This window comes from Anser brachyrhynchus (genome assembly GCF_964034855.1).
Source record: "Anser brachyrhynchus genome assembly, chromosome: 3".
In the NCBI taxonomy this organism is placed as follows: domain Eukaryota; kingdom Metazoa; phylum Chordata; class Aves; order Anseriformes; family Anatidae; genus Anser; species Anser brachyrhynchus.
The window spans coordinates 54,913,929-54,938,730 of NC_137696.1; the positions used below are offsets into that span (position 1 = coordinate 54,913,929).

At 36.9% G+C, this 24,802-nt stretch overlaps 1 long non-coding RNA gene across 3 annotated transcripts; it reads left to right on the forward strand.

The window, feature by feature from the left end:
- Positions 1-2,111: 2,111 nt before the first annotated feature.
- Positions 2,112-23,559, forward strand: LOC308191705. Of its 3 annotated transcripts, none has more exons than XR_013948219.1 (3): positions 2,112-2,798; positions 18,615-18,721; positions 20,954-23,559. It is a non-coding gene; the product is annotated as an uncharacterized lncRNA (long non-coding RNA). The 3 variants fall into 3 exon arrangements; XR_013948220.1 differs by lacking the exon at positions 2,112-2,798 and adding an exon at positions 2,855-3,353; XR_013948221.1 differs by lacking the exon at positions 2,112-2,798 and adding an exon at positions 15,967-16,490.
- The last annotated feature ends 1,243 nt before the right edge of the window (positions 23,560-24,802 follow it).

Here is a 24,802-nt window from a genome sequence, read left to right on the forward strand (position 1 = left end):
TGGGGACGGAATACAGGGCAGCAGGTGTGGTGAGCACTGAGGATGCCCAAGTGACCCTGCAGAGAAGTCTTAGAGAGGCGCATGTGGGTGAAGCTTCACGAGGCTGCTTGACTCACAAATGAGTACTTACATGGGCCTGGCTTCCAAACTCAAGTCTAAGCTGGGAAAGTATACCCCTAAGCCTCAGGTTGAAATATAAATGTTTATATATTCCCTGAACAGCCAGTTGTACCTGCCCTGACCAGCCCTGCTGCAGACCATCTCTGTAGAGTGAGAGACCCACCCTAGATCAGGCTTTCAAGACCTGAGCAGGAGTTTTCCTGCAGTTTTCTGCCTCGTGGGTTGTTACAGCCACAGGTAGTAGATAATCTTTATGCTCACAGGCCACCCAGTGCCCAACCCATCCCACAGGGAGGAATAAGGGGTGATTCTCATCATAACTGAGCTGAAAGACTATGAAAATCTAACTTATTATCCACTATACAGATAGGTGTAAAGGCACACATTTTCTCACAAGTAGCCCTTGTTCCAGTAATGACTCTATCCAGCCATGTGATACAATATTTCCCTAATATAACTTAATATGTTAGGGATGAAAGTAAATTGTATAATTGCAGACATGAGCAAGAAGTATACACCTGTGATTTTAACTTCCCTTCTGGGTCTGACCAGTACACGAACTATTCCCTGAGCATCTTTTAATTCAAAATTACCTACTTATCTGTAGACATCTCTGAAATTAATTGGATAAAATGAGAATGGATTTTACTCCTGACCTAAAACTATTTCTTTCTCTGAATTTTTTTGAGCTTTAAAAAAAGAAAACACGCATATGATTCTGCACTTTTGGGCTTCATCTAGGAAATAATTAAATCTTCACAAGATTATATTTCTGTATTATTGTAGATCCAGTTGGTATAAAAATAAACAAACAATCTTGAACAGAAGTCCATCCATATAACTTTTTTTTTAGGCAAAAATCCTCCAAAGGAATAAAGAAAGGGATTGATAGATATTTTGAAGAAAAAATTGAACTCTTTAATTGCCACAAGACCCAGTCCATAGGTTTTGATTATGGACTACCATACTGTTTAGGAAAAAGCATAGTATATAGAAAGGACCACTGAGGATAGCCTACCTCTTCTAACGTATGGGTGGGAGAGCGCACACAGCCTGGTCTTGATGCTGCTTGCACAAGTTTTATACAGGCATACTTTTTTCACTTCAGGTGTGCTTTTTTCAGTTGGTCACAGATCACACCAGACCAGCGTGAGCCTTACAAACTGTGAGGGATATGAAGTCACCCGGTAACTTTCTTTACCTAGGAATTGTCCCTAAATGGCTTCTGTGGTGTAGGTAGTGAAAAGAAAATAAGAAAATAAGAACACACATAACTGAAATTATTATGGGGAACTCAGTTCTGGAGTGCCACAATTCTCATCTACTTCATTTTTAAAATACTAATTAGATTTTAATTACTAAAGCAGATGGAGCCCCCATGGTCCAAGCAATAAATGGAGCAGAAGTTACGTTACTTGCACAACTTACCATCAGATTCTAAAAAGCGGTGGAAAAACTTTTCTTCCATTTTGTCTGATTCTGTTAAATATACAGGGTTCGGTCCATCTACCAAGTGGCTGGCACAGTAAGAACTCCTTGCACTCATCTGAGTTTAAAGCTGCCTTAAAGAATTCAGAGTAAGCACTGAACCTACCCTACATAGGATAAAAGTGCAGTACTGTGAACCTATTTATGAATAAAAATCCCTTTCTTACTGCTAGAAAGTTTTCTTTTGCAATAAATGGAGTTTCTTTATCTGTGAAGACCTGGATGGTTCAAAGTATGATTTTTCTACACCAGTCCCCCAGCACTTAATTCACTGCCTACCACCTGACTGCCTCATGCAAACCAGGTGTCCTTTGACATTACAACCATAGTCAAAATGGTGGTAATGACTCCTCCAGCTGATCCAATCAGAGTCATTAAGTATAATGGTTTATTTTGTAAAAGCAGCAGTAAATGTGAACACCTGCCTCATGGCTCCCAGGGGACTCTTTTCAAAATAAACCTTCCTAATAGTTTTGATGAGCTGAGAGAAGCCATTAACATCATTCCAAAATTGCTCTTCAAAGATTACAAAGACCTTTGCAAAGCTTTCTTTTCTCTCTCTCCCTTGCATGTCCATTGGGATCCTGGGACAGTGTTGTCTCGGTGGGGCTGTGCCACAGAGACAGCTGTAAGCACCGTCTCCTTCACAGCAGCCCAGGATGCTCTGTGGCTGAGCAGTGCTGTGTTGGTAGGCCTGCTGTTCCATATCAGGTCCTGTGCTGCCTGCGCATCGGTTCATGCCTGGCTTCCACTCTTGTGCAAAGGAAATAGTTCTTCATCTGGGGCAATCTGGGTGAGGACCAGCACGTAAAGGATGCTGAGGTTTGGACCATGAAAACAGTAAGTGCAACTTTTACAGATGTGCCTGTACGCTGCTGTGCCTCATCCTTCAGAGAGATCCAAGTAGGTCTCCTGTGTCCTTCTGTCATGCTGCCACTAGTCCTTAGCACAAAACTGGCAGGATGTGGAGCAACCAACCATGATCTGGGAGACTGTTGCAAGGGGTGCCAGTGGCCTAAGCAGAGGTTGCAGAGCCCAGGGACAGGCAGCCATGACATTGAAGACTGACATATAGGAACATAAGAATATGATGAGCATCTCCATTATCTTACTGGAAAAACTGTCTGGTAATGACAGCCCATGAGGGAATCTTCAGCTGCCAGAAGCTCCAGAAGGCAGACAATGAAGAGGTACAAGCTACCTAGCATGTCTGAATTTCTGACTAGGCTATGGGTGGTGTTACTTACTTACTTACTGGGAGGGAAGGTGGGAACACAATTCTGCTTACCTGGGGCTTTACCCCTCATTTACTTAATTTATTCAGACAAGCAAGAGTCAGCACAAGGGAGCATAGTTGAGCAGAGGAGTAAAAAAAGAGGCTGAAGGGCCAGCTAGGACCCTTGTATAGTGTTTATCAATGTAGTAACATTTGCTTATGGAAGGTGAGCAAAGACTGAGCCTTGCTAGGAATGTGCAAAGGAGTGTAGGGCATTTACTGTGGAGTGCCGTGCTGATATGCACATGGAGTATATTGGCCAACCTGTAAGGCCTGAAGTATAAACACTGTAAGCATAAAGAAGGCCGTCAGCCTAGGAGCTACAGAAGCATCTCTTGTTTCTAGCAAAGACAAATGCTTCTACATTTTAGGAGCAGCCACTTCCAAGTCAGTCCTGGTCAGTACTCCCACAGCCGTTTCCTTGGCTGCACTCACACTCTCCCTGCATGGTGCAGATCAACTCTGAGAGGTAAGGATGTCACAGATTTTAGCAGAGGAGTTTCAATTCTTGTTCTAGGCATGGCAAAAACTAACTAAAAATGTAGTATGGGCTATGTCTAAGATGCTGCAAATCAATACCTGACTCTGAGAGTTAGGTAACAGCCAGGCCGACATCCATTCTGCAACCCTTCTCATAAAAACCATAGGATACAAAAGATCTACAGCTCTGCCTGTTGTTTCATCACCTGTGCTAATAATTTTTTAAGTGTGTAGGTATGTTCAGTGTCAGCTAGAGGTTTCTGAAGATGGACACCCTGAATAGCATTCTCTGATATTTAAGTCAAATATTGTGTGTTGCAACAATAGATCCTACAGCTCTTTGCAAATGAGATAGTGTTATTGTGCTTTCTTTAAATGTAGGAAGTGATTTTCTCATGGTCACCCAGAAGAAAAAGTGGGGATAAGATACTAAGATTACTAAGATTAAGATACTTTTTTCTTGATCCTAAAACCAGTAGTTGAAATTCAAAAAATACACTTCTTTCCTGAGTGCTACATTTTTTTATTTTTATTTTTATTTATTTTTCACAAATACCTGAAAGCTTGATTGCAGAACCTCACTGGTACAGTTTAAGCACATTCATTTCTCCAGGTGTGAGCAGGTAGTCTAGAGCTGGTCAGGATTTTTATAAAAGAAATTTCAGGGACAGCCAAATTCTGGTAGACAAAAATCATCTGTTAAAATCAATTTTGACAAGTTTTTCACCAGGAATGTTTAATGTCCAGCTGGAATTTGAAAGATCTAAACATGGTTCTCCTATGGTTTAAACGGAGTCCTGGAATTAACAGTGAATCATAAAAATACTTGGTTTTGCTCATGTGGTTTTTCCTGGCTTACTGAAAGCACAGGAAAATATGCTTGCTTCACGTCTATACCAGACTTATAAAAAACTTCTGTCACTGCCTTAATAGTCAGAACATAATGATCTTAATATCCCATTCATTTGGAAAACCTTCATTTGCATAATACTTACAATTACTGAGTATATCAAGAATTACTTGATCTCATTAATGTCTTGGGACAGTGAGCAGAGCTACTGTGGATTATGCTGCTTCTGTGTAAGGGCAGTAGTAACTTGTATGGAAGATGCAGTCCTATTTTGGGGTGCAGAAGATTGGGGGAAAGAGCATTCAGCTCTGTGGACATGAGCTATACTGTACCACTTGCCTCCAGAACCAGAAAAGGACCACTGCTCCTACTTAATTTGCAACAATATATTGATCCACTGATATTGACCAGATTGGAAATTTAGCCTTTTTCACCTTTTCACAAATTTCAGAAAATATCCTTTTCAACTTTTTTTTTTTTTCCCCAGTGGCTTGGGGAACGCATAAGCAAATATATTTGTAAAATATGCTAACTCATTTAGCTTATCGTAAGGAGAAAGGAAAATAATTCTTTAATTTATGTATGTATTTATTTCTTTACTCCTTACCTTCTCCAATTAAGATTATTTTTTCCTGTGGATTGCTGTAAAATATTAAAACACAAAGTGAAATTCTATCTCTGCAGAAGTCAATAGCAAAACTTCATTGAAGGGAGTAGGGCCGGATTCCTACTTTTCTCAGCTTGCATTGCTTCAGGTGGGGTTGCCCCCAGCAGGAAGCCTTACTCTATTTGGAGACCGGCTTTGAGGAAAAAGAGGGGTGCTATGAACACTGTGCCAGGACACAGCGAGGGCCAGCTGCTCCGCATTGCAGGCAAGCTGGGAGCCAAGGTGACCCCAGCACAGGCCCTGCCCTCACCCATGGGCACCGTCCCACCTCACACTGGGCATGGGGGCAGAGCTGGGTCTGGCAATGGGGTGCCTCCACTGCACGGAGGCCCTGGGCTGGCTTGGGCCCTGACAAACTGCGTGAAATCAGTTTAAGTGTAGGAAGAGCCAGGGCAATAATTAAATCATACCTTCAGATGATATCTCACAAAACACTATACAGGACTATGCCTCTCTTCAGAAATGTATTAAAATCCATCTAGTTTGTCTTTACCACTTACTTATGAAATGAAAGAGCCACCATGTGCTCCTTAGCCAAGCAGTTTTGTTGCATAATTGTTTCTACATATGTCTTTCCTAAGTGACCCAACCTGGCCCTCCTGTAGTGTCAAACTATTGCTCCTTTTATACCTTCTTCTTCAATTGGGAATAATCCTTTCTTTTTGTGTATGTTAGCTTGAAGGAGATGCTTGGCTGTGATGAAGTTCACTTCTGAGTGGTTTATACAGTTACATAAATCTACCTCCTTGTCTCTTTCTTCCTGTGCTTTTGCCTGGTTTGAAATTATTTCCTGGCCTTTGAGTTCTGTGTACTATTTCATATTTTTCTTCAATTACAAGACAAAAATTGCTCACAGAAGTCATCAGTCTAAGCTGCAGTGGCACAATTGTGTGCTAAAGATAACGAACCTCCTACTGCTCAGGATAGTTTTGAAATTTGTATATTATCTAGGATTTCCATATCACCTAGAAATTGCAAAAATTGAGCCAGAAAACTTGTGAGGCCTTTTCTTACTGTGTTTTATAGGAATTCTTCATTTCTATGTGGAAGTTCTATGAGGACAGCCTGGTCTGCTCTGGTTATATCAATTTCATTATATTGCCAAATTCTTCTCAGAATTGTGTATTTCTCTGATAAGTTTCTGTGGATTCATTAGAGCTAAGATATTACTCGCTATCTTTGAAGCAAACACTAACTTTCACAGAGAATTTTTATTATTATTATCACCAGACTTTACCCATAATTTTATATTTATGTTCTAGAAGTGTTGGGTTCTGCAAGAAATATCAGTGCTATAGAAATTAGAATGCAATACAGTACATTTGTATTTCTGCAAAAATAGTTCAGTTTGTAAGTGAAAATATGCTTCTTTCTTAATGGAGGGTGCATGAGCAGTGAATTAAAAACAGAGCCAATCCCTAAAACCTACAGAGGTAAATTTCTAGTGGAAATTACTTAATAATTCCTTTCATGGTGCATGACTTGAAAGTGTTATCCACTCCTATTAGATTGTACTGTGAATCTTGAAGAAGAAAAATTTTTGGAGCTTTGACATTCATTCTTATTATATCAGATTTAAGAAATTCTGGTCAAATCTAAGCCAGAGTACCTGGCAGCTCACCCAAAAAGCAGTGTGGTTGATCTGTTGTTGAAGTACATATATCATAACTTCAAAAGCTTTTTGCACAGTGCACTTGCTTTTGACTATTCATGAAACATCGCTTTCATTTTTTTTTCTGAGAAAATAAAGGGGAACCTAGGTGATAAGACTTTAAAAATAATTACAATAACCTCAGTCAGGAAGCTATGAAGCTCAGAATTCTCCCATGAACTAGAAACCCTTTGTTTCAATTAGTTCTGTCTTGTAAAGCTCTATGAATTTTCTGGGCCAAAGCAAATACTTATTTATAAATATAAATACTTATTTATATTTTCAGTCTAGTAAGAGGACCTGTCCGGAGGGTGTATTCTGAGTAAGCAAAAGGCATATTCTAAGATCTTTTACTGATCTTATGAAGATCCCCATGTAACATTTTGAAAAGGCCTGTATTACTATCAAAAAGAGTCTTTAATGTGTCTTTTTAGTTAATTCTGAAATGATCTACTGAGAATACCTAATGAAAATGAATGGAACAACAAAGCATTTTTGAAAGATAAGGCTTATTAATGATGCACATAAAATTTAGAAAAAACATCTACTAAATATTTCATATAAATTACAGGTCCATAAGGTTTCACTCAATTACTTTGAACTATAATGCTGATATTCTATTTAATAAATGAAAAAGTCTGTGATAAGAAAATGTGCAGACATGTACTGTGTTAAATTATCCACTGGAGAGATCCTATAGTGTTCTCTAATGCACTGAGAATTACAAGAATGATACAAATCTGTGAATGTGAAGGCCATAGAACTGAGGTTATTATCTTTTTATGTCTGTAGTAACTTTATAATTTTTTATAAGAATTTACAAGAATTCTGTTCTTTATGTGCAACAGAATAAAAAGCTATACATAACAGTTGATTTAAAGGCAGAAGATTTTTATTTGCAAAGAGTATTCACTGCATGACAGTAAACAAAATTTACAAGAAGAGTTCCTCTATTTCAGGAATTGACAAAGAAAATTATTGCTTCCATATATCTATATCTTTCCCTCTCTCTTTCCAGAAAAGAATCAATAGAAGAATCATAAAGGGCTTTGCTTTTTACATTTCTACCTTACCAGATTTGCTAAACTTTGAAAAAAACATAAAAGAAAAAAAAGCATATCAAAAAAAAAAAAAGAAAAGAAATCCCCTCAAAAATTTTTTGAATTGTATCTTGTTAGAAAAATGAGGAAAAAAAGTATTTTTAAAAAGTGAAACTGCAAAATAACAAAAATAGCATTTTACTTCACAAAAATATTTTTTAAAAGATACTGGAGAGGTACAGAGGACTTTAAACAGGCTCAGTGTTTAAAATTATTATAGCCACCAGCTTTTTCCATTTTTAGAAATGGTAAAATTGTCTTTGTCTACCATGTTTTCTGATGCAACCTCCTCTTTTTATGGCTGTGTAATACAAAATAAAAGAAATAGTTATCCCATCAACTTCTCACTGTCATCTGCATCATCTATTTTTTGTACTGTATTTTAAAAACAAGAAATAATAAATGCAGATAAACCTTTGGTTTTGAACTTTATACCAGTTTGGTCATTTTGTGTTTGAAGATAGTTTTTTCTATTTTATCCACAAGTGATAATCAGTGCCCTGAGCTCCTATTAATATGGAGCTCTTCCTTTTCATTAAGCATTATTTCTCTTTAATAAGGTTGTTCTATGTATACTGTTATCAGTAGGTTTCCACTGCAATTAATTTGAGTCTGAAGCCATCAAAAAAAGTTGACTGTTCTCTTCTGTATTGAATACCACAATTAGTCTGACCATGCAAAGACCTCTGAGGACATCAATATCTGATGGCAGAGTTTAGTGCTCAGTACTTGCTGCCCTTTAGCTGTAACCCTGGGCAGACCTTGGGCTCGAACCCTGAATCCTGAAGCAAAAAAACAAAACTGGAACTCTTAGATCTGGTGTCCTTCAGCCTAATGTCTTCAGGCAGCTGGATTGATCTTTCTTAAAGTCATTGAGGACAAAGTTTTACCTTTAAGACTGACAACACTTTCACATCAATCCCATGAGAAACTCACCTGAGCTTGCTTTAGTGTCTGACATGACGATAGTCCTGTAGCTCAGCAGGAACATGCTGTTCCACAAGTCTCTTGACAGTTGCACTAGTGTTTCACACCTGTACATTCCTTCAAATAAACAGGAGGAAGAAATGCTATTGAAATCACAACGTATTTCAGAATTGTGAAATCAGCCAATCAAATTTATCTTTCTTCAACTCTACTGTGGTAGGGAAAAATGTATTTAAGTTACTGTTTTTTTGTTTGTTTGTTTTTCCCCTTTCCTTTTTTTTTTTTTTCCCAGAAATCTCCTTTATTAACCCCTGAATACTCAGTTGGAAACAAAGAAAATGCAAGAATGTAGAATTTTACAATAAGTAAATAATTTTACTTATGCTTTGAAACGCTTATTAAACTGAGCAAAGAACAATGCAATATAGAATATCTCAGGTAGTTTGGTAATCATGGTATGTTTGAACTGTAGGATTATGTGAAAAATGTTAATGAAAGAATACATGTTTAGATGAAAAGTAAAAAGATTATGTTAAAGAGTGCTAACATCTGGTGCCACCCCTGGAGGAAGAAATTTTATATAATTTATTTAAGTTCAGAGATTAAGTTACCTGGAAAGTGTTAGGACATCCGTACAAGGGAACCTTGGAAGAACGTTGCCTTGAGGCATAAACCCTCTTTCTATTTTTTTTTTCTTCAGTATTTTTATCTTTGTAAAGTAATTGAATATATGTATGATTATATGATCTTACTTTATATAAAAATGCTTTTTATATAACTTAAATTAAGCTGTGTTTTGTTCAGAGCAGTAGAATAATGTTTCAGTGATAAACTCATGGATATATTTCTTTATTTATTTGCCTTGAAATTATTTATATACCCCAATCAGTATAAAAGTATAGCCGTACATACACGCATACATATAAAATCACAGTGGAAACACTATATAACCTCGGACTAATGGAAGTTCATGTTTTCTTGCATTCAAATTACAATGTCTCTGACACAGTGCTTTGCTTCAACTAACTCTGTTTAGTTCCTAAAGCACAACAAGTTCCAATAAAAACAACATACTTCAAAGATATCTTCATCAATTGTGGTTTTGGAGAGACTACTACTCACAGCCAAGGTTAGTCAAGTCTATGACGTTTATGCTGAGAATAGTAACATAGCTTTCAGTGGTAGATTTTTGTCAATGCCCCAAGAGATAAAAATGTTGATATGACTGACTACTTTTCACAGCATGCAAAATATATTACAGATGAGTAGATAGTCATTGTTAATATATTTCAATACTGGATCCATAACTTTGTATGGGACGAAAGAAGGTGACTGTCTGAGTGTACTGGTGCTTGTATTATCTCTGTCATTCAAGCAAAATTAATCCGGCTCTTTTGAGTTTACTGATCTGCAGTCTGGCACATGAAATGCAGGAAATACTGCATTTCTAAATTGGTTGCTGATTACTAAATTGGATGATAGCTGCAAATATAACCCGAGTTAAATCCTGCTTAGACATGAAAATTAATTCAAGTAATAGCATCTATTATCTCCAAATGCAATCTCCAAATGTAGACATCTTGCTGCTCTTGATGACTAAGCTACAATAGTAGAGGTTTCTTATAGCTCTTGTACTAATAGTGAATAAGTTCCCTCAATAGAGCTCCTCTGACATGAAATCAAATAAAAACATGTCAGTCCAAGACATACAGCATGCTAGTTCATCCAGAATTGCTGGTGTCCATGTAAAGATGCACACTGCCATCATTTTCCAAAACAAGGTTTGCTAAACTAAAGTTAAAAATGTTCCCTTGCACTTTGCTTTCCATGGAGAGCACAATAATCTCTCTCTAGATTCCATAGGTAGAGGACAACTTTATGAAAGCACTGAGAAAGTTGGGAGAAATGCAATATGCATTAAAATTCACAATGTATTTACCAGTAGGTTGAGTTGTTGGAAACTGGAAACTAAGAGCTTTGCCAGCAATTTGTTATCCTTTTCATGTTTGTCTTGGCAGAAGATGGCCAACAGATGCAAAATGCACTGATATCTTGGACAAAGTGCCACAGAACTTGGTCTTAGATAAGCTTTTTATAACCTAAATTATCTAACTGACAAATTTATCCACAAATATTTCACATGATATTTGTGATATTTATCTATTAGTTAAATACAAATTCTTTAATACGTACCTCATCTTGCTTCTTATAACAGCAGTAGGACACAATAACCACACAGGTCTTCTGTCTATGAAAAACTTCTGAGTTCTTAAATGTCTGAAAAGGAGTTGAGAAGTTATAAAACCCTATATATAATGGTTGGTTTTGTCTGTGACAAGGATTCCCATTGCAGACAGGTTTATGAAAGGGCAGTTGCATGGCTTCTCAAACAAGTACTCCTTTCCCTTACAAATTCTTGTGATAAACAAAATCTTTTTTTTTTTAATTTTTTTTTTTGTTCTTTTTCTAAATTATAGTCATTTTATTCATTATTTGATGTAAGGTAAAAAAAAAAAGAAAAAAGAAAAGAAAAAAGCAGCAGGCAGATGGCTGAATGCACCTCTTAATGTGCATAACAGCACATCTTGAAATACTTCTTAGTCCAACTTGCAGATCATACTACTTTAGATCATTACCTGAACTTGGGCAACTGGTCAGAAGAAAACTCCCTATTTTGAGTACTGCTGACATTGCTGTTACCACTCAGTGCTTGAAATGTTTGTCTTCTGAATTACAAATAAATTTTATAACACACTCCCAGCAAACAACCAATGTAAAATGTTTCCAATCCTTGTTTCCATACATTTAAAGCTTAAATGCTCCAATGACATTTAGAAATGAAGATGAGCTTCTAAATTTAAACATAAGTTGTTCCTTGAAAGAAAACACATTACAGTAGCCATGAATCCTTCAGGAGCTTTATTGCTGATGCACAGAAGCATGAACAGGTTCTTAAGATCAAAGAGTGTCTAAGTTATCACTGAGTTGATAAGCTTCCTCTCTCTTCCCTGAGTGAAACATTAATTTTAAACCATAGCAGAGGAGCTCTGATGGTTCCTTGTCCTGTTCTTTTCTAGAGCTGTGAGGGTTATTTCTTCTTTATTTTGAAAATTGGTCAGTGATCTTCTGATTGAAGAGGGATATTGAGAGCTGTGCATGGCATGATCCTATCACAAGGCAGTCAAGTACTTGATGAAAATTGCCAGTACACATGCTGCTCACAATAACATTCTACAAATTTGCAAGCATCAAGTTTTTTGGTGCTTAAGCTCACTAGAGTGTCATTACCTACAAACAATATCTACTAAATGGGAAAAATCCAACACAGTCTCCCCTGTAATTTTGCAAATGACCTGAGTCTTGGACAAGTTAGTCTGATCTCCTCCCACGTGCAGGTTGGATGGTTTCAGTGCTACCATCTTAGGCTGGTGGCTTTCTTGTCTCTTCTTCAAGGGCCCTGAGAAAAACCCTGACCTCATAACTAAAGTGAAATGTAGAAATACATATTGCAGTATAGACGCTAAAGCACAGTATTCTTCATCAGGCACAATGCAGGGGCCAGGCACTGAAGAACTTGGTGGTTGTGTGAGGGAGGGGTTGAAAAGACCACGCAAGTCCTTTGAGTAGCAGGGAGAAATATATTTCTTATTTCACATAGGAACTTCATGTCTGCCAGCTTTTCTGGCTTTCCTTCTTTCCTTCCTTTCTCCAATTCATCCAAGTATGAATGAAGTTTTCTTCCTGTTAATGTGATAGAATACCTCTTTATGACAAAATGTTATAAAACTTTTCTCCAAATCTCAGAACAGTTAATTTTGTAAGCTTCAGTCATTCTGACAGACAAGAGAAGAATGCCAAGCTCAATGTCTGTAAACTCCAAGTATCTCAGAGCTCAGAGAATAAGCAAGATTTAGAGAGGGCTGCAAAGGTTTCCACACATGCCAGTGTTTTGCCAGTGGAGGATGAAAAGTTATGACCAATTTCACATCCTGAACAAATGGGTCTCCCACTCACTCCATGTTCTGTCAGCCAAAGGATCAGCCAATCTTTGTGTGTATGGGCAGAGTGGCTCCAGTCACTGTATCTGTCTGGAAAAGTTCCCATTTCTAGTATCTGGTTCCTCCTGATTTCAGTGTTGCTAGCTCTCACTGTTTTATTTCAGATCTTACACTATTTCTCTATTGGGTGAACATTCTAGATATAAAAAGGCAAGAGGTGGCTGGAAAAGTTTGAGAATGTGAAGCACAGCCAGTGATGGTTGAGAGAAACAATGTGCACTCAATGGAGTCTCAGAGCACAGGAATGTTACAGACACTACTGCAGACTTCATTTCCTCCCTTTTCCTTGAAATAGCTCAGCCATTTTGGAGAGCCATATACCTTTTCTGGGCCTCCTGAGAGCTCTGAGAGCTGCAAGCAGGTTTGTATTTCTCTTGAGGAGAACCAATTTCTAAACAAACACAGAACACAGCTGAAATAAACCTTTGCTCTTCATGGGTTATGAATGTAGGCTTCCACAACTAGATATGGACCAATAACTCCACTGTTGTTTAAGAAAAATAGGGAGTCATTACACTTTTAAAGAGGGGAAAAAAAAGTGAAAGATTTGATAAAATTCATTGACATAAAAATAATGATTCCAATGTAAGATCTCTTTCCCAGTTAAAACTGAAATAGAGATACTTATTCTCATTGTTACTACTTTTTCAGCTAGTCTCAAATCTTTTATATTTCAGTCCTTCAAAACATGTGATCTAAAAATAAAACCAAATAAGTGAGAGTTTTAAAAACTTCACTTATTAAACATTTATGCTTAATTAAAACCTGCTAATGAGAGACAGATTAATTAGGCCTTCCTGGAACCAAGTTGAAAGACACAATCTAAAAAATACAAGTAAGGGTCCTGGGCCAGCTTGCTCAGAAATCATGATGTTCTAATTCCAGTGACACCAGTGTGAGAAGTCAGTGTCAGAGTCACCCCTCAAAAATTCCCACTTTTATATGATACTCAGCTCCAGAGCTTTCGGGACTCATTCTAACTTTGAATTGTAAATAAGGTATCTCTTTGGTAAATGTTTCCTGATACATTAGGCATCAAAAAAGGAAGTATAGTAAAATCCAGGTCTCCTTAAATACTTCCTTTAGAGGTATATTCATTCTGTACATGAAGAAATATAAATGTTTGTTTCTAATAAAATTGATAACACAGGGAGAGCAATGAAAGAGAAAATTGAATACAATGACTGTGGAGCTCAAAGACAGTATTTTCTGATCTCTTTTTTTTTTTTTTTTTTTTTTTTAAGAGGGTGAGCTTGAGAGAAACTTGCGAATGCAGGCTATGTATTTCAGAGTACATATTGCAGACACCGCAGTGCTGTGCATAGTCAGGTGGAATCATATTGCAGCAGCCTGTTCGGAATCACCTTCTCTCTGGAAGACCATGAGAGAGGGAAACCAATGTAAAAACAAGCTGTCGGCAAACAATAGCCAGTAAATATCCATAAGAATGACAGAAATCACTTCATTAAGTGATTAGAAGACTAAAGCAAACTCTTGGGGGTAATGCGAGTTAAAATGCTGAGAAATATATCAAGACTTTATTCTAGACCCAGGCTCTTTCTTGGGGATTAATTTTATCCCTTATATAACCAGCTTCTTCTGGACATTTGGGCCCCACTGTCCAGATCTTCTGCAAGGAGTGCATTGAAGGTGAGGTTTGTGCCAGGTCAGAACTTCAAAAGAGAGCAAAGATCTGCCTGGAAATACTTTTCAGGCCAATGGTTAAGAGACAATCTCTTTAGCCCTGCAGAGACTTACACATGTGTAACTACTTGAATAAGCATGCCTGAAATAACAGCATCAACAAAGCTATTGATGTACAACCTCAACTGTCAGAAGCTGCTTGACAGTCCTGAAACACATACTGGTGTTTATAATTTTTGAATCCATGTGCCTAATTTACTACATGGTCTGCATTTCTTAATTGCCAGTATAGTTTACAAAACAAATTGAGCTGGTCAGAGCAGTCTTGATGTCTGTAGAGTGCTAGGAACATACAAGTGGACCCTACAGATGGCTATTTTTAAAACACAAGGGAAATAGAAAACGCAGCTTTTGGAATGATAGCTGAATGTGGTTCAAGCTTTATAAAAAGAAAAGTGCATTCCACTTGCCAGAGACTAAGCTTCACCAGCGTAAATCCTTAAGCTATTTGAAAAAAATACTGAAAGGGGAAAACTGTTGTTAACTTTGGCTACTGCTAGTATTTGTGTTACAGTGGAACCAGAGACACATTCTGGAACATGTGCTGATGTGATCTCCAGCTAGATTGTTCTATAGAAACAATAATAAAAAGATGACTAAGTAGCTTACTGAAAGTAAGTAATGTCTGTGACTTCATGTGCTCTCATACCAGGTCTGTTAGTCTCTGAGTTGCATTTAGCACAAAGAACTTGTAAAGAAATGCAAGTGGGAATGAAAGTTTTTAACACTGTTTCCACAAAAAGACTTTGTGCAATTGAGTAACTGCAGGTGGTAAAGGTGTAGGCGAAGCAAATTAAGTAAGCATTTAGTGGAAAATACTCTGAAAACTTCTACCTTCAATCTTTAGCAGAGCAAATGGTGGCAGCTCCAACCAGAGCAGCCTCCAGTGGGAGGTTATAGATTCCTGAGTCAAAGTTTAGAATCTGGCATCTTCCGAATTTTTAATCAAGAGACTTCTGCAGCTGCTTAACTTATGCCTTAAACTACTCAAGCGAATGAAAGTCCTAAACTCTGAAGAGTGGAATAAAGCTGGAGGTACACAGACCCAATGGTCAAAACACAAGAACACTGCTTGTTTTTCAGAGAGAATGACTAGTTGCTAGTGCAAGCAACCTGTTCCCAAAGTCTGTTGCACTGATTGCCTTTTTGCTTGCAACTGGCAGCTAGTACAGTGAGAGCTCTGGGAGGTTACCTAGGGGGAAAAAAAAAAAAAAAAAAAAGGCATTTAAAATACTGCAGCTGAAGCTGTTGAAAAAAGATCTCCATGATTACAGTGAGGCTTTTTGTAGGCTTTTAGCAGATACAAGGTTTAATACCTCTGTACAGGCCTGTTTGCAACCCACCCAAAGAATTACTTTTTGGATTACGATCTTGATGTTGTCTTTTCTTTATGACCGTTTCACTCCCCCTCCTCACCCAATATAAATACTGTATCTGCGTGGGAAAGCAGTTGCAAATTGGTGCAATTCACAAAGCTAAAGCTTACTTTCTTATTGTCTTTCATTTGCTTGCTCTCTTCCTTGTTTGCTCTTCCACTCTCCCACTATTTCTTTTCTCCTTAATGGCTGCCTTGTTCATGTTGGCTTTTGTTGCTTAGAAAACTTGAAGACAGAATGAGAAATGGAGTTAAAAGTGTCTGTAATCTTATGCATGTTAATAATGGTGAGCTTTTTCAGACACTTCAGAAACATAAGTTTGTTAGTCATAATTCTTAGTAGCTCAAAGGCAAATAGATCAGTTTACTGAAAAAAATAATAATAAAAGGGAAGCTACATATACATTAATTTTTTGGCCAGGAATATATATACATATATATATTATTTGAATGTTGATCCTGTTGCCAAAGGCAATAAGTCTGAACATCAACAAATAGGTATGTCAAACAGAGAAACATTATTGCAGCCTAAATAATCTGACATCTCAATGTTTTCCCAATAGACTATTCAATTCTTTTTTACTTATAGATGTTGATTTATGTTCTGATGTGGAGCTGTGATGACTCAACAGTTGCAGAATCATTTTTGCTTCTGTAAGCTGCAGGGGTGGATAACAGCAAAGGGACGAGAGCCCTTTCCCTCTCACCCTGAGCAACAGCATCTGAAATGGCAGATCTTCCGAGACACTTGATGGGGCAGTGCCAAAGTCCCTTCCTGCACTCTCCTCCACAAGGTACATCCAGGCACAGTGGTTGGCAAAATACTGCCGAACCATAATCCTGCATTCACTCATAGTGTTGATAGTATTTTTTATCCAGTCTGCACAGTGTTTGGCTATTAAAGTGCAGGGCAACAGTGTATTAGACAGTAGCTGTTTAGTGGAAGAGAGGGTCATAGCAGAAGACACCCAGGAAAGGTTGCTTGTGGATGCATGTGTTACCTATCTGTATAGGATTTATGCTCTAGTTTGAAAAATAACATGAAATAGATATTTCTTAATAGAACTCAGGGCTTTCTGTCTTCTTACTTTTTTTTTTTTTTTTTTTTTTTTTTTTTTTTTGGCAGTGCTCTGAAACCAGCTAAATTTCAGGAAATGCACATCTGACCCTATTTGCAGACAAGATATTTCAGATGTACAGCAAAGTTAATGCAGTTAGTACGTTCTACCCTGTAACAGATAACCTATGCCCTGAGCAATTATTCTTTTCCTGTCTTTGATTTCTTATCCTCTAACCATTTTATGCTGAAAGACAGTATGTTATTGCCTTGTAATTTCCAATAACTGTGTTAAGCTGCAGAGGAAAAAAATCAATTAGCCACTCACCAGTGAGGAATATGTCTTCAATGGAAAATGAACCTGCTCTTCATATTTTTCCCTCATTCTCAGCATAGTTATTTGTATGCTCAGACAAAGCAGAGTGCATGAATGCAAACACCATTTCTTCATTTTAATCCGGTAGACGTACCTGGTTATACTTATACCAGACCCATGAGTGAAACGTATATTTTCTGTGTCATACAGTAGAAGCAAGAACAAAGTGACCAACGGGAAGCACCCTGATTTACATTACAGTTTGCTTCAACATCTTCTGTTGGGGCTCTAAGCACGTGTTTATGGCCCATAGAAAGTGAAATTCAATTCCCTTAGTGGCCCTGCTGCCTCTGCATCCAGTGAGGGGACTATGCAGGGACCATCATACATTCTTTTAAACTGAATTTCATTTACTTCTACAGGTATTAGAAAGATGGGATAATAGAAAAGAGCATTGCCTGTGAGTGTTTTGCAGACTGGTTTGCACAACTGGGGTTTTGTGCCACTGCCTTCTCCTTTGGACTAGAAAACCTCTCAATTCTGCCACTAGTAAGGGGGGCAACACTTGTGTGTGGAGCAATAAAGGATGAGAGTCTGTTTAGGAAGTCTCTACTTCCAGAATTGCACATAGAGTGCTATCTATGCAAGTATAAGTGATCCCAAGTGATCTCAGATCTGACCTTGAAAGCCTGTCAAGTAAGTATTCATAGATGGTAATATCAACCTTTTTTTTTTTTTTTTTTAATTCTCCATATACTCCTCTACCTCCTGACAATGAGCCATGCATATAAACAGCATATAAATATTTTCCCTGAAAACTTCCCCCAGTGTGATTGTAATTACACTTTCTTTCCCCAGATGGGGTGCTTCCAGGGGGGTCAGAATCAGATAAAAATTGAAGTTGGTTTCTGGTTTCTTTCATAAGCCAAGGAGGGGGCATATCACTTGAAGAGCTAGTTCATAAAACTCCTGCCAAGCTAAGAGTATTCAAATAAAATAATAATTAAATATATATATATATTTTAGTAGACAAATAAAAAGAAGTCATGAAGAGTCTTATATAAGCACTAGAGATAGAATTCTCCTTTCTCTACTCTGGGCAAGAAGAAAAGAATGGATTATGAATCTAGCCAGCCTGTTTCTCATAATTTAAGGAGTCAGCTTTTCAGTAAGTGGGTCAAAACTGACTACAAGCAGAATAAAGATCTACATTGTACATAATCCCCTATTTGCAAATACATTAATAAAAATGGGGGAAAATAAAAATAGGAAGCAGATATGAAAATTTCACCAAACTGTTATTAGATTGTGACTGAATACTGTTCTGATAACTCCCCATGGGATGGCCTTTGGTATTTTCTGAAAAGCTTTGGAGGTTCTTGGATCTTTTAGAGAAAGGCAAAAGGGGCAGGCTTAGAAAGTGACTTCTGCTTTCGTAGGAAATGCAACTCCTCTTGCAGTTCTCTGCTAGACAGAGTGATTTTAATTGGAGGGAACTGCCATGCTAATTTTTGTTGCTTGTTCTAACTCATTCTTTCTTTGTAGCTCAATGACTTTTCTGGATCTAGCTGTGGGATAAAAATACAGCATGCAGACAAGGATGCTGGGATCCAGACCCCTAGTTTGCTTTCTGAGTCATAGGACTTCCTGAGGTAAGCAGCACCCATTTGTGACAGAGCACCAAATGTAAATCACAGAAAACGACTTTTAGTAATGTGGCTTAAAATGACCTTTACTTCCTCATGCATCTTGTTTAGTCACTTAAATATAACATTATGTGGCATTTCAGAACCTTTGTGTATTTATAGCTTCCCTCTTCCCCTTCATGTCCCTGTGTATTAATTAAGTGTACATGAACTCAAGGAGATTTTTTTTTCTCCGATGAATATGCCATTGCAACTCTTTAAAGAAGTTTCAAACAGTAAAAAATAAGAACCTGAAAACCTTTTCTGATGTCTAACTTGATTTCTGGTTTTGGCATCTATGATGTTGAAGCCAACTAGGAAATTTCCAAAGGGAAAATCAGGAAAATGCCACAGTATAAAAAGAGAAGCAAGTCTCTATTAGGGGAGATAAAATCTATTAGCACACTCTTCATCTGCTTTCTGAGTACTAAAAACCTTGTCCACCTTTCCAAATTATTCCACTTGGACCCATAAAAGCTACTTCCCACTACCTCCCCTTACAAGCCTGACTTGGTTTATGTATCATAACAGCACTGTTATGACTACAAAATTCAAAGGATGATTTGACTTCATTAGGTAAAATGATCATTGACTTTTATTTGTCATATTCTGGAGGAGAAACTAAAGACATTTTTGAGCATATTTGAATTTTACTACAAATATTTCAGTGTTATGACTCCTTTCCAGTTTCAATTGACAGATAACCTTTGTTGGAAAGAGCTTCCTCTTCTCTTTCCCCTCTATTTTTTGGAAAGATCTTTTTGTGCAATTCTCATCTATTAGGTAGGATATACTATATAATGGAAAACAAGCTTTGGGATCTACTGCAATGAAACAAAGACTTTAAGCACTTTGTTGTTGAGTAAAGAAACAATTTGTTGGAAAAAAGATTTCCTCTGATTAAGTAACTAAACATAATATACAAAAAATTTAAAGTTATTTAGTGACTCCAGAAAGACAGAAGAGTTGATCTTGGATAAATTTTTATTTTTTATTTTTGAGTTGTAAAAACAACTCTCCTGAAAAAAGGTACCCTCATGTACTTGATTTTCTTCAGAAGCCTATAAAGAATATGACACACTGGCAAATTGCAAGACAGAATTTTCATGCACACTAGATATATGAAGGCATATACTCTCTGATGCTATGATAAGTCATCCCAAGCTTCTATAAATAGGGGGATCTTAGATGCTGTGTGCCTTGTCAATGACAAATTAAATGGTATTGTCTGCTACCAGTTGGGGCTGGTGGAATTCCCTTGTTTCTGTGTGCAAATACTTTGTGTAGCATTTTGGATTCTGCAAGTATTTTTATCTCTAAGTATACCAATTGGGCAGAGAAGGTAGGTTATTTGTAGGCTGTTCATTTTAACTGTCAAGTAAGCTTTAGGTAAGATGTGCATCTGGTCATGAAAATCATGAGATGTATTTTGCCTCCCATCATTTCTTGGCCGAAACGTTATAAGCTCCAAAAATAAGCATGAAAAATATGACAACAAGTTTCTGTTTAACCTCATGGCATTTCCATGAAATTTCTTTTTTCCTTTGTTGAAACTGATTTGGATATTTATGGAAAATGTTTGTTCGTTGTTGAATAAAATTCACTGTCAGCATTAAATAAGTGTATCAGTGAGTATCTAAGTCAGACTGTAGAATAAACCATTCCCATTTAAAGTGTGGAATGCCAACAGTGCCAGTCAAGGCTCTTTTGTGCCATCCTTCATAAATGTGAGTAGCTCATTGTCCCAGACAGGTTCTGATTCAACAGCTTCATTCTGTGGTGACTTTACACCGGAGCTTCAGTGATATGCAGAAAAAGAACCAAGCTAACATCCCTGTTGAGGTTTTATTGAGCCATATCTACCTACTTTTTTTTTTGTGTGATTGTTTTTGTTTCTTTGTTTGTTTTTCATGTGTGTGTGTAGCAGAAATTAAACTAATGATTAAACTAATGTTTTATTAAGTCTTATTGGTCTCTTCCAACCTAAATGATTCTACCTTTCTATGATTCTAAATATTACTATATCCAATTAAGAAATAAAGATAAAAACAGACCTTTAGTTGCTTTTCTCCTCTGCTGAACTTCTGTATTACATTGTTATCAAGTTACTAAAATATAAAAACAAATATTTCTGTGTCCTTTGATTCAAGTATAATGATACATGTTAGTGAATAATCTGTTTCTTTTTTCTTTCACCAGTCAAGTCAATTTGAGGGAAGAAGTAGTCACAAGCAGAATTCTTAGAGGACCCCAGATGAGCAACATCAGCCAACAGTTTCTTAGCGCTAGATCTTTACATTTTAGAAAGCGTTATCTTTACTGAAAACTTGACCACAGTGTGCCTTTTTAATTATTCCTTGGTTCATAAGTGATTTACTGTGCCACTCATATGTTATGAGGCGTATTAGTATCAAACTGCTGACATCTATTGTCATATAAATACTGGTGGAAACCATTATGTCTTCAACTTCTCACAAACTCAGTTCATTATTACTAAGGTACCATGTTAATTAACCACAGCCCTTAACTGTAATGAAAAAAAAAAAACACATAGTAACTGTAATCTTTTATTAGTAAAGCCACTTAGAATGACCTAAGGGAAAAAATAACTAATGGAAAACAACATTAAGTTCCTTCAGATTTTCCATTCTTCTTGTGTGTGCAAATATACAGAATTACTTAGATATATTATGTGAATTATACTAGTTCCAGGCTTGTTTCTTAACACATTCAATTCTATTGCTAGATTTCCAAAATATCTCTGTGCTTTTCTTTTTCATTATTTTGTTGGTTTTTTGTTTGTTTGTTTGTTTTTATAGAGAAGAACTTTGCTCAGATGATGGCTCTGCTACTAGATGTTTTTTTCTTTCCTTGAATATGTGATATAGAGGAATAAGAAAAGTTTTTTAGACTGTAGCTGTTATAAAAATAATTTCATCCTGAAAGAAAAAAAAGAAGTTCAAAGAAGACACTGAAAATATTGGAGAAGGAAAGAAGGGTTTATAGGAAGAAGTTAAACACTTGTTAGCAATATTGTGTTTTCATATGGTTGGAGAGAGACTAGCTGGGAAACTGATTTAGATCACCTGTGGTAGACCTGTGACTACTCTAAGCACTAGACACGATTGTTACACCATGATGTCAAACTTGTACACCATTTATTAAATCCTTGGTATTAATCCTATATATGTAAATAATCCTATTTATGTAAAAAAGATAAAGTGTAAACAGGAAGGCTTCTTATTGCTCTATAAATTCCATGCTTTGTTATTTTACTATATACATATAGTATTCACACCAGTTTTAATCTGCTTTATTTTGCATTTCTTGCTTCCTTTTTTAACTGCTTATTATCCATGACCAATAAACTGTCCCTCTCCTAGAATTCTATTTCTATGACTATATGTAGTGGTTTTTGTTTTTTTGTTGTTGTTTTGTTTTGTTTTGTTTTCCAGCCATGTTACTGCTGCTCTGGTAGCTCTGCAATTGTTTTATTTCACTTCTATTAATGATATCAAATCAAATAAAATGTCCATGGCTCTCAAGTGAATAAAATGGCAATTTATGGGAAGTCATGAAAAATACAGGAGCAGGCCATGTATTACTGAACTTTTAGGACTGTTTGTATCCCATCATTCTGCTTAGTGAAACTAGATTTATGATTCAAATTTACTAAACACTTGTTAAAAAGATCTTTGTTCTGAATGAAGCTTAGAAATTCACCTCTTCGATTGCTACTGATAGTTAACGCCAGACCTTTAAGAATAGAAACACATACTTCCACACTCTCCTAGATATATCACAGTGAGCTCTAAGAAATAGTGTAAACATCAGAGATAGAATTAGAGACAGATATGATGTCTGCACAGTGAGCATTGATGTAGCATCATTCATATGGCTAAAAATTTGTTTTTCTCCACTTAATTCAAGCAATTCAAACAACAAATTTTAGCCAGTAAGGGTAAGAACTCCACAGAGAGAAACCCTTGCAATATGCTTGATGCCTTGACATTTCAGCTGAATAGTATCCAGCATGGAGGCAGCAGGTCAGCTAGATAACTCCCTGTAAAAAGCTGTAGTGTCAGGCACTGGATAAGAATTAATAGTTCTCAGGATGCTTTACTGTGGCCTCTGCTAACATCCATCTTAGAGAAGAGTCTAATAGATCCCATTAGCTCTGTGTCTGTGCACAGGTAGTGGTTCTGAGTATCAGCACATGCTTCACAATCTGCACTAGAATGGATTACCAAAAAACTCCCTGAACCTGTCCTCGGGCATTTGCATTATCATTTTTTGTTCGATATAAGAATTTTTGGTGCAGCTGCTTTGCTAATGCCATGGTTGATCTTTGCACTGTGAGAGCCAGTGTTATTGCCTGAGGTATGTTTAGTCTCATACGCTCCATGACCTTCACACAGTGAGCTCCATCCCTACCAGTGTCAACATTTTTCAAGGGATTTATAATGCTACTATTTGTCATTGTTTGAACATTTCCAGTCAAGAGGGAGAGGTCAAAGAACAGAGTGAGTGAGGCTGTTGCTTGGACACAAATGGCTGTTGCTTGGACACTGATAGGTCTTCTAAGGATAGCTTTTCTTACTATAGAAGAGCACCAATCCTATTGCTCTCACCTTTTCTGATTTATATATATATATATATAAATCTCTATTTATTATAATGAACAGGATCTTGAACATGAGTATGAGTTTGGGTGTCTTATTCCTGAAACAAATGCCATCGAAGGTGCCCAGTCACTTCCAGTTGCTGACTTTTCATGGATAAGAACCATATATTTTGCTAAGAAAGAAGAGAAGAAAAAAACTCCTTCAGCAACCTCAATTTTCCATGAAAAATATCAAGCAAATAAAATGTTAAACCAAAGGACACAATTTGGCACTACTTGCAGACCCATTTTTTCAAGTTTTAAAAGTAATTGTGCTGCAGTGGTCGAGGCCTTCCAGATCCTTTCATTAGAATGTTCCAGTCCTAAGAAAATACCCTCAAAGTAGGTAATAACTGTCCTCATCAGCCTTTATTGAGATGGGGATAAACATCCCATCCGACAATTATATTAGGAAAGGGAAGTGTTCCAGGGTGGTTTGGCAGTAAGTGATATGCTTGTATCTCAAAGTGGTTTGGCAGTACAGCACAAAACAAATAATGAATTTTGGATTTATGCTTCATCTTTTCCTTCAGCACAGCCAGTGCATACTTTTCAAGATACTTAATCAATTTCTTATGTTTTACTACCTCTTTTCTCTGAGACTTTGTCTTTATCCATCATCTTTTTCCACTCCTAATTGCCTGCACCGAATGGTGAGAAACTTGAAGTGGAAAAATTTAAGAAATCAGCAAGAGTGATTCTTTTCTCATTACCAGATTGCCCTGCTGCTATTGCATATTCTGGTTGTTATGGGTATCCATCACTTAGGCATCTCATTTATCTATGTCTTTATCTTGAAATAGCAAAAAAATAGAGTTGGTCCCTTTGTTTGGACCCACAGTATTTTTCTTAGTTCTAATTTTATCAGTTAGCAAATCAGGTATTTGTGGTACTTGTGTTTTTGAAGGCCCTCAAGCAATACCCTTATGCTCTTGCTGTCCTTACATATTTTCCAGCAGAATTGTCTTGTAGCAGACAGCCACGTACACAAGTGCCTGTCAAAGAGCTGCGTGAGTCTAAAACGGGATAACAAAACATAAAAGTCTTTAGCCCTATTGATTATTTTATTTCTCAGTGTATTACTTCATTATCTCTTAATGTTTAAAATGTTTCAACAGCATTGTCTATGACCTTCACTGCAGTTTGATCTTACATCTTATACATTCTTAGCCAATAGCTCATCAACATTGCCGGCCTGAAGGGTTACATACTTTTTTAGATACTTTTCCTTCTTTTTATTTTTGGAAAGCACAAAGATCCAAACTATTTCTTTCACCTTTGTGTCATGTTGAAGTAATTTGCTCAAAGTTATACATACATAATGCCTTGAGATACTGGGTACCCTGCTAGACTAAGAAGATCAGGTGACATTTTTCCAGCAGACT